Source organism: Amblyomma americanum, chromosome 1 (genome assembly GCF_052857255.1).
Source record: "Amblyomma americanum isolate KBUSLIRL-KWMA chromosome 1, ASM5285725v1, whole genome shotgun sequence".
NCBI lineage: Eukaryota > Metazoa > Arthropoda > Arachnida > Ixodida > Ixodidae > Amblyomma > Amblyomma americanum.
In genome coordinates, this window is record NC_135497.1 from 173,701,081 (window position 1) to 173,710,351 (window position 9,271).

The window sequence follows — 9,271 nt, forward strand, 5'->3', positions numbered from 1 at the left end:
TAAAGAACCCCAGGTGGTCAAAATTCCTGGAGCTCTTCACTATGGCATCCCTCATGGCCATAGTCGATTGCTTTGGGATGTTAAACCCCCATAAACTGCATCTTTGCTTCGTATATGCTCATCTCCACAAACGCGAGGCCAAAGCATGGCAGATACGAGAAGCATGGACTCGGTATGCAGCAAAAGTAATATTGCTAGTAATTAATTACTTTTCCGTGAAATTGCTACTTGAAAGTAGTTCATTACATTACTAAATTACCAGGCCACAAAAGTAATGAATTAAATTAGAAATTACCTAGAAAAGTACTTAATTACTGTAATTTTATTACAGTAACTTAATTGCTGGCTAGTTTGCCACACAATGATTTCAAGGTGATTGCACACTGCTTTTCAATTAATGCGAAATCCTGACGTGATAGCGTCTGCAAATGGTACGAGACAAGGCCTTTTGCATTTTTAAGGCAAAGGTTTGTGCCACCTTCCCTTTTATTTTTTTGTCTCGCACCCCCTTCCCACCCCCCCCCACACACACACACGCACACACACACACACACACACACACACACACACACACACACACACACACACACACACACACACACACACACTTGATGTTATGAATGCAATGTTTTAGCAACAAGCTGAATTAGCACCTATGATAAATTTTTTTGCTGGTCTGCACGTGACTGTCTCTATGTCCAGGTTTTGCGCCATTTCCAAGTCCCTGGCATTTATTGGCACTTCCACTTCATTAAAACTCTTGTGAATGTTCTGGCACAAATTTTGATAAGTTCCTTTTCTAGCACTTGCAAGTTGTTTCCAAATTTTTGTTTTCCATGGGTGTGAAGTTTCATGGCATGTTCAGTCCATCAACTATTTCTTACCGTTCTCAGATACTTTGTCCCGTTACACTTGTGCATTGTGGAAGAGCCGCAGCTGCTCTTAAGATGCTTTGTGTCTTTGCCTTTGTGCAGGGCAGCAGTGGCGTCTTCTCCGCAATGCTCAAATGCATGTGGGCAAAGCATCCAAATATGATGACTAGCTTGGCTGACCTCTTGGTCTCTGAATGCACCATATGGTCAGAATTTGTCAAAATTATGGCCATGTATACCAGGGAATCGTTTCAAAAAGTTATCCAGGATTTGTATTGTGAATAAAAATAGCACAACACGCATAATTTTTGGTTTTGTGATACTGCAGATTACACGAACCAAGAAGAGAACAGCAAGGTTCTACTGTATTTCTTTGAAGGGCTGTGACGATTTTAAAGGGTGTCTAGCAATCTAGAATTGTCAAGAGGAATTTCGTTTACCTGGAAAAATCGGGGAGTTGTGAGGGATACCACCAAGAAAGTGGTCAAGTCTCGGAAAAGGACGGACTGAAATTAACGCAGAGGTCTGCTGCGAGTTTAACGATACTGTGAGATGACATACTTTTGCTTCTAATGAGTATTAGGCATGGCAGCCTGTCTGTTTTAGCTGTCTTTTTCTTGTCTTCAATTAAGTGAGCATTGTATATACTTGTTTGTTCTGTACAGGTTGCCACTCTCCTCATTAAATTTGGTCTGGTGCATATGAATGGACAGCTACGTTCAAAAATATTTTCTGTGGAATAAGCCGTAGTCATACTAATGTGCAGAATTCATGCACTTTCAGTATACTGATGCGAGGTGCCACGCACCCCAGTGTGGCATCAAAATCGATCTGTAAATCTTGCTCTCGGGCCTCGTCAATCTTGTAGGCTATTGCAGAAACAAACAAATAGAGGCTAGTTTCTCTGCGGTTCGAGCTGTGATAACGAGGTCGTAAAAAGCTGTTACTTTTTGTGGAAATCGCTTGGTGCTTGTCCTGTGGCATTGCTGCTATCGAAAGGGATGCCAGAGTGTGCCTTCATTGTAAAGGCAGTAAAAGGCAGTGCTTCTCAGTGATGAACAAACCAACCTTTGTCAGCCCTCTTGTGTTCAAGGGTTCCTTCTTGAAAGCCTGAAATATTCTTTTGCAGTACAATGAGCAGTGTATGTAGCCCCTGAAAGCATGCAGAGTGTTCCGTTTAGAAATTTTCCAGAATTGTCTCAGAGTTTTGTTTCTTTTGTGAAAGCACATGTAATGTCAGCACATATGGCCACCTCTCTTATGAACCATTAAAAGAAAGCAAAAACTTGTGAGCATAATTTTAACAAACTTCCAAATCTAAGAGTCCGGATCAGTCAGGCACTTTTCCACCAGTGAGAAGGAAAACAGCTACTGAAATTTCAGCACAGATTCCTAGTTGAAATGTGCCAGCATCTGTGGATCCGTTACGGCCAGGGATTCCAGTGTGGTGAAACCCATACACAAGAGTTAAGCGGGCCATGTCCCGTTAAGAATGCTGCATCTGGGGCAGCATTCCACAGCTGGAGGTGTCACAAGAGAGTGTGGAAGAGGTCGTCTTGTTAATGCTCTCACTCTTGTAGCTCAAGCTGCTGTTCATCGATTTTTTGTCATTAATGTTTCTCAACAATGCCACATCACGTCATACGCACGCCTTTCCAGTGTCTGAACTGTGACAAGAGCATCTCCACCGCAGCCGTGCCCTCGTGCTTGAGTGCTCGCCTCGGCTATGGGAGGTCGTGGGTACGATTCCCGCGGCCTCCGGTCCACCAGCCAATTAATCCAATGGGAACAGGCGGTCCCCCGGCCTAGTGCTTGGCTCTCCAGGGGTGCACTGCTTGGGAAGGATAGCCTGCGCCTCAAAATTCCTGTCAAATGCGGGCACAAAAACGTCTCCACGTGGTTAAAACCCGCAGTCCAATACTCTCGCCTTGTGCCAGTTACAAAACTTACAACATTCACTTCTCTAGCCTCAAGAGAGATGTGCCATAGCTCTCTCCTCTCACAAACCCCCTTCGAGCAAAGTCCAGCGGTATTTGCTTGCTACCGTTGTGGCTGGCTCACACGCATCGGCAGGTGTGCATGACGGGTTAAAAAAAAAAAAAGATGGGCTTCTACCGCACGAGGTGGATTTAGGGTTGCCTGACGGCGGAACATATCTCTGATCCGTCAAGGCAACGGTTTGGTCGAAGACCCTTCTCCCAAGCATCTCACCCTAGATGAGCCGAGCACCATGGCGGGGAAATATTGAAACCGGTGGGTACCCGGCGGCACTGGGAATCGAACACAGCACCTACCGAATGTGAAGCGGATGCTCTAACACAAGGCCGCGCTTCGGTGCTATGATCTTCGCCAAAAGGCCGAGAAATGAAAAGCCGAAAGATTGTCGTTCGGCAGCTTACAAAGTCAAGCTGTCATGTTTTTTCCAGAACACAGTTATGGCTCGGACTAATTGTACCATTCTACATGATTTTCCCTCATTCATTGAGATGCTCAATAAGCTTTAGGATGCGATAAATTATGAAGAGGAATGAAATGTTTCTTTTCATCACTGCATTTTGTGGAACCATGTTTGTATTGCAATTTCAAGTATCTGTTTTATAATTTGAACTACTCGAAAATAAAGCATATCACAATACTGGCCGGTATTTCGAAAGGCCCTGATATGCACAGCATGTGTACGAGAGCAGACGATGCAGTGGTCCCTGTGTCACTAATTTTGGAGCCCACATGACCAGGGTTGCTGCTCTTCCTCAGGAGTGACGTCATAATGCACCCCGACAATCAGAAACCGAAATCGCTCATTATAAATAATGCGATAATATTTAATGTGCATATTTGAATTGCGGAGCACGTATCATGCGCCGGATGGGAGTATGCAATGTTTGAAACTAAGAACACTCCAACGAAAAATTTGATGCCTCCACCCCTTTAAGGTTTTGGGTTTAGCATATGGAGCTTGTGACCTCCTGTGTGTGCCAGCGTCACAAGCCTTTCAGAGACCGTTTCGTTGTTTCTCTTGACTATTTTTATTCATTCTTGGTTTCTGCCTTGTACACACTTCTTTTTGTGTGTGGTTTCTGTGGCACATCTTGAATAATGTTCCTTTTATCCTTTTTTTTAAGGATCTTTCTAATGTCCATACGCAAAGCCACTACAGGAGTGCGTGGGCTGCTGCTGTAGCCTGTTGGAAGATGTCCTTATCTTTTTTCCCTCATATGCATTCCATTTTTTGTGTTTGTTTGTGGGTTTCTCTTAGTGGTTTATTAGTTGCATTTTATTGTTCTGAGCTTGCATACTTTTTTCTCTTTTCATGGCATCCAACCCTGTGTATGACTGACACTAGTGGAGGGACTGCAGCAGCCGACCTTGCATGGCGCGGCATTCTCTGGTCCAAGGCACCTATTCCCCGTTCCAGGCTACTGGCTCAAGATTGTGCCCACGTCGGCCAGGACTTCCTTGCCAAATAAAGTATTCCTACCGACATGCCTTGTCAGTAATTAATGAAGTGTATGAATGAATGAGTTTTCTATACGGCCAACTTCATTGGCCGTATAGAAAAACCGTGTTACAAAGCAGTTTTTCTTTTCTTAAGACCATACCCAACCACCACATTGTTTCCTCTGAGTAACCTACTCATCTTTGAGGTAAGTGCTTGCCGTGTGTCGCATCACAGGCTGAAGTGTTGCTGCAGAACCGCATATTGCCTTCCTGTTTGTGCCATTGCAGCAGAAAATGCTCCACAAAGCTAACGAAAAAAAAAATTTCACTAACATACTGCTTGAAGACAACTGCTAAACGGATGCTGAAGCCCACTGAAAATGTAAATCAGGGAATGAACAGGATGATTGTGGGCACTGCACGTGGCTACTTTTATTGCATTTGAGGGGCCAGTTTCAACTTTCTTACTTTTCTAATTGCATCATCACTGAGTGGGATGCTTGTACCCGTACCACCACCTCATTCAGCACTTGAGCATTGACAGTGCTAGGGAAGCTCTTGCTGAACATTGTAATTGAGGCCCTCTGCCAGTTTCTATACGCTAGCTTCAGACTGTTGCACTGGAAAATTACATTTCTCTTGAAGGCACTTTTTGAGCAGGAATTGGACTTAACCTGGCTTTCACGATTTATGCTTCGGATGCACAAACTGGGTAATATCAAGCTTTAACTGCTAACAAGAGGCCCTAAATATTTGCTAAATTTGATTTATAGTCTTCTCTTACTGTTGTGACCTATCTTTCCTCAAGCAGAACAGTGGCCTGAGCTATGTGGTTAAGTGAATTCGCATCACCTGTTACTGTCAGATTAATTTTTTTCTTCTAACTTTTCTCAGCTGCTGAGGGCCATTATTGCCAGAGGGGTATGTGAGGTGTGTACTGTACACAGACAGGGAAATCGCTTAATTCCAACTTGCAGTATTTACAAACTGGCACTTCGCTCCCGTCAAAATCGCGTATTTCAGTGCGACAAACCTGCCGGTAATATAAGCATATGCAACGGCCGTACAGAGTACTTGTCCTGACCGATGAAGCATGGCAGTGCAGTGTGCTGCATGCGGCAATCGTGGAGAACCGCTCGTCTACTACCCCAGTCACACGGTGCTTTCGAAGTGGAGTTTCTCTCCCCAGCTGCACTCCTGTTCCTGTCACGACGTGGGACCAGTTTATTTTAGCACATGCGGGGCCGATAGAGTGTGGAATCTATGAGGCGCCGCTATTAATGCTGTCAGTGCTGATGAGCGGTCGCATAAGAACGAATAGACCCGTACCAACCCCTCTGGTCGGGCTCTCTCTATTCTGAACTCAGCGTGAAAGAACCATTTTTCGGTCCCCTTAACCTTCGTTTTTAATCAGCATAGTTTGAACAAATTTTTGGTAGCTTAATAGTTTGAAGTATCGAGGTGTCGAATGCCTGACCAGAGCCGCCGCTGTGGCTGAGTGGTTATGGCGCTCGGCTGCTGGCCCGAAAGACGCGGGTTCGATCCCGGCCGCGGTGGTCGAATTTCGATGGAGGCGAAATTCTAGAGGCCTGTGTACTGTGCGATGTCAGTGCACGTTAAACAACCCCAGGTGGTTGAAATTCCCGGAGCCCTTCACTACGGCGTCTCTCATAGCCTGAGTCGCTTTGGGACGTTAAACTCCCATAAACCATAGACCAAACCAATACCTGACCATTGGTACGTGGCCATATATATATTTCCCGTTCATGGCGCGCGCACAATTTGTCCCTAAACGTAATGACCGTTGGATATATTGTCTTCATCTTCAAAAGACGTCGCAAATCTCAAAAGTTTATTATAGCGACAAATTTATATATAAGACTGCTCAAAGGGAGCACGGCTACAAAACCACCGCCGCACACACGCGCTCACTCTTGGCGCTCTTAATTCAGTTCCAATTATAGGCTGACCGAAAGTTTGAGCTATAAAAGCGAGCGCGAAACAACGAGAATTCACTGTGTGAGCATGTGTTTGAGGAAGGATCGCGCATAAAAGGTTTTGCCACTAAACACACTGATCATAGTGCTTGCATGCGGCACAGCGAAACGGTGATATCGATATGAGATGGAATTCCGCATCTGGTGCTTCTAGCCCTCGCAATGAAAAGAGGCAGGATTAATTTTTCCCTTTTCAAAACAAACATCCAGTAGAACCCGCTGTTACGTTCGCAGTTGCTGCGTTTTTCCCGGTACGTTTTTTTTTTTCTTCGTATGAGCCAGATCGATAGTCCAGCTACCACAAAAGCCCCTACAACTGAAACTCGATCGCCTATATCTGTTACATAATGCAATTGTTGCATAATTCCCTTGTCGTACGTCGCGAAAGTCATCTCACGATGGTAGTTTACACCGTCCCGGAATTCGTTCAATGCGCGCGTAATGGCGACGCCGGCCAGAAAAAGCGAGGTTATACACGTACTCTATATAGGCACTTGTTCGCCGCTGCGTTCGGCGACTTCTGGAAGCACCTAGGCCAACGCCAACACACTTACAGACCATGTGATTTTTTGTGCGTCTGTTGGCACAGTTACATCGACGCTAGCGCGAACGACAGCACAAAAACGAAACTATGCCGCGGCAGACGGCACAAACAGCGCTGTACGAAATACACTTGCGTGGGTTTGCTCCGACAATTTTGTTTTTGCCATCCGCTTTATTCTTGTCGCCTGCACCTTAAAATACACAATTTCTAGATTCCAATATAGCGATCATTCTATGGGATTAATGCAGCCAGCGCGATAGCAGCGAAGAAGTGCACGCGTACCGCATCTTCGCATGCTCCAGGCATGCTCCCTCTTCACTGCTAAATCCCTTCCACAGACAGCTGCTCAGGCTAACCGAGACTCATCGCAGTGCGTTTCTGAAGGACGGTATTTGCTTATGTCAGCTTTGGCTCCCTTTCCCTTATATATATCATGTTCATTCTATTTGATCGCCATTCATTGGGGGCTTTGCCATCCACTACCATTTTGTTCACTACCTCTATTAATGTTTGCTTGGATTTTGGTCCAAGCTTCTTTATTAATATAATTGGAATACCATCTGGTCCTGTCGAGGTGTCACTAGCAACCTTCTTCCCTTGTCGTAACGCGAGCGCATGGTTGCGCTCTCTGGAGGGCCACTGCGTCCGACACGGCCACGCATCGAAGCGAAGTGGCAGATGACGCGAAGCGCCACGCCCAGGTCCAACTTCTGCGCCACTCGGCTGCGATGAGTGGCCGTGTCGGACGCAGTAGCCCTCCAGTGAGTGCAGCCACGCACTCGCGTGTTCAAGGTGGACGACCCTGTACGTATGGGACCGCTGCTCGCTTCGACCGACGAATGCCTTGGGGACTGCAGAACCACGTACTGTGCCTGATCGTATTTCTGACCATTGCCACACGATGTAAAGAATTCACATTACTAACTTGCCTATCCTCTGCGCAAATCAAGGCGAAAGCTCGGAACGGATGAGCGCACATATGCCCACTCGACTAGCCCATAAATTACGCGAAATGAAAGCGTATTTTCATACGGTCAATTACGACAAGATTTTCCTGAGAAAGCTTCGAAAAGACTCATTTTTCTGGAGCACCTTCGAAGGCACAGGCACTACACAAGTGCGAGCACACAAACCACACAAGCGTCCTTTCACAACGAATGTGCCACACCACACGTCCAGAGCATCCAGAGGCCGACCAAACAAGCAAGTGATGCAAAACGCCCGCACGACCGCAATGCACAAATCACAAATGACGCCAAGCCAATCTATAATCCATGGGTGAAAATAACGCTTTCGTTATTACGACCAGGTCGGAATAGCGATCTGGCTTGGCTTTCCGTTATTTTCACCTGGTCGAAATAACGCCGGCCCCCTTTAAATCGGGCGGTGGCTCAAGCCACCTAGCCATGACTTATGAAATTTTACTCGTCTTGCTTTTAGCCTCCATTCATATAACCTTCGTTTGGTTACTTCTACCCGCTTAAAATCTACTTTCCCTTCACTGTCCTTAAACCCCGATGCCTTGGGTAAACAGTCCCGCTGCTTTCCACTGTAGGGTGAAGCCATTTATAGAAAAGTATCAGATGTTCAGCCGTTTCCTCCTCCTCTCCGCACGCAATGCACAATGTGTCTATCTCGTGGTACCTGACTCTATATGTCTTAGTCCGCAAAACTCCCGTCCTGGCCTCAAACAACAAAGAGCTTCCCCTACAATTATCGTAGATATTTTCTTTGGCAATTTCCTGCTTCAAGATCCTGTATGTTCCCAGTGCCGGTTTCGTCAGCATTCCTTTTTTTCCGCAGAGCTCTCTCTGTTTCTTTAACCTTTTTCTTAACCGATAATTGCTGATTTGCCCCCCGACTGCTGTCCAGATATTTGCTTATCAATTTTCTAGTTCGCTTTCTCCATTTCGTATCAACATTCTTTATATACAGGTATCTGAAAACTTTCCTAGCCCACTGCTTTTCCCCCATTTTTCTCAATCGTTCCTCAAATGCTATCTTACTGCTAGCCTCTCTGCTCTCGAACGACACCCATCCCATATCACCCTGTACTCCCTGATTTGTTGTATTGGCTTGTGCTCCCAAAGCTAGCCTCCCTACTCCCCGTTGTTTAATTTCTAGCCTTGCTTGAATATCTGGTCTCATGCTCAGGACCGCATTACCAAAAGTCAGGCTAAGAACCATCACCCCTTTCCAGATCCCTCTTACCACTTCATACCTATTGTAATTCCACAGTGCCCATTTTTCATGACAGCTGCATTCCGACTAGCTTTATTCATTACATATTTTTCATGCTCTGTTAGATATTCAGCACTGTTATTTATCCACACCCCAAGATACTTGTACTCATTCACTACTTTTACCACGAACTCCTGTATTCTATGCTCGCAGCCCTCTTCATTAAATATCATGACTGC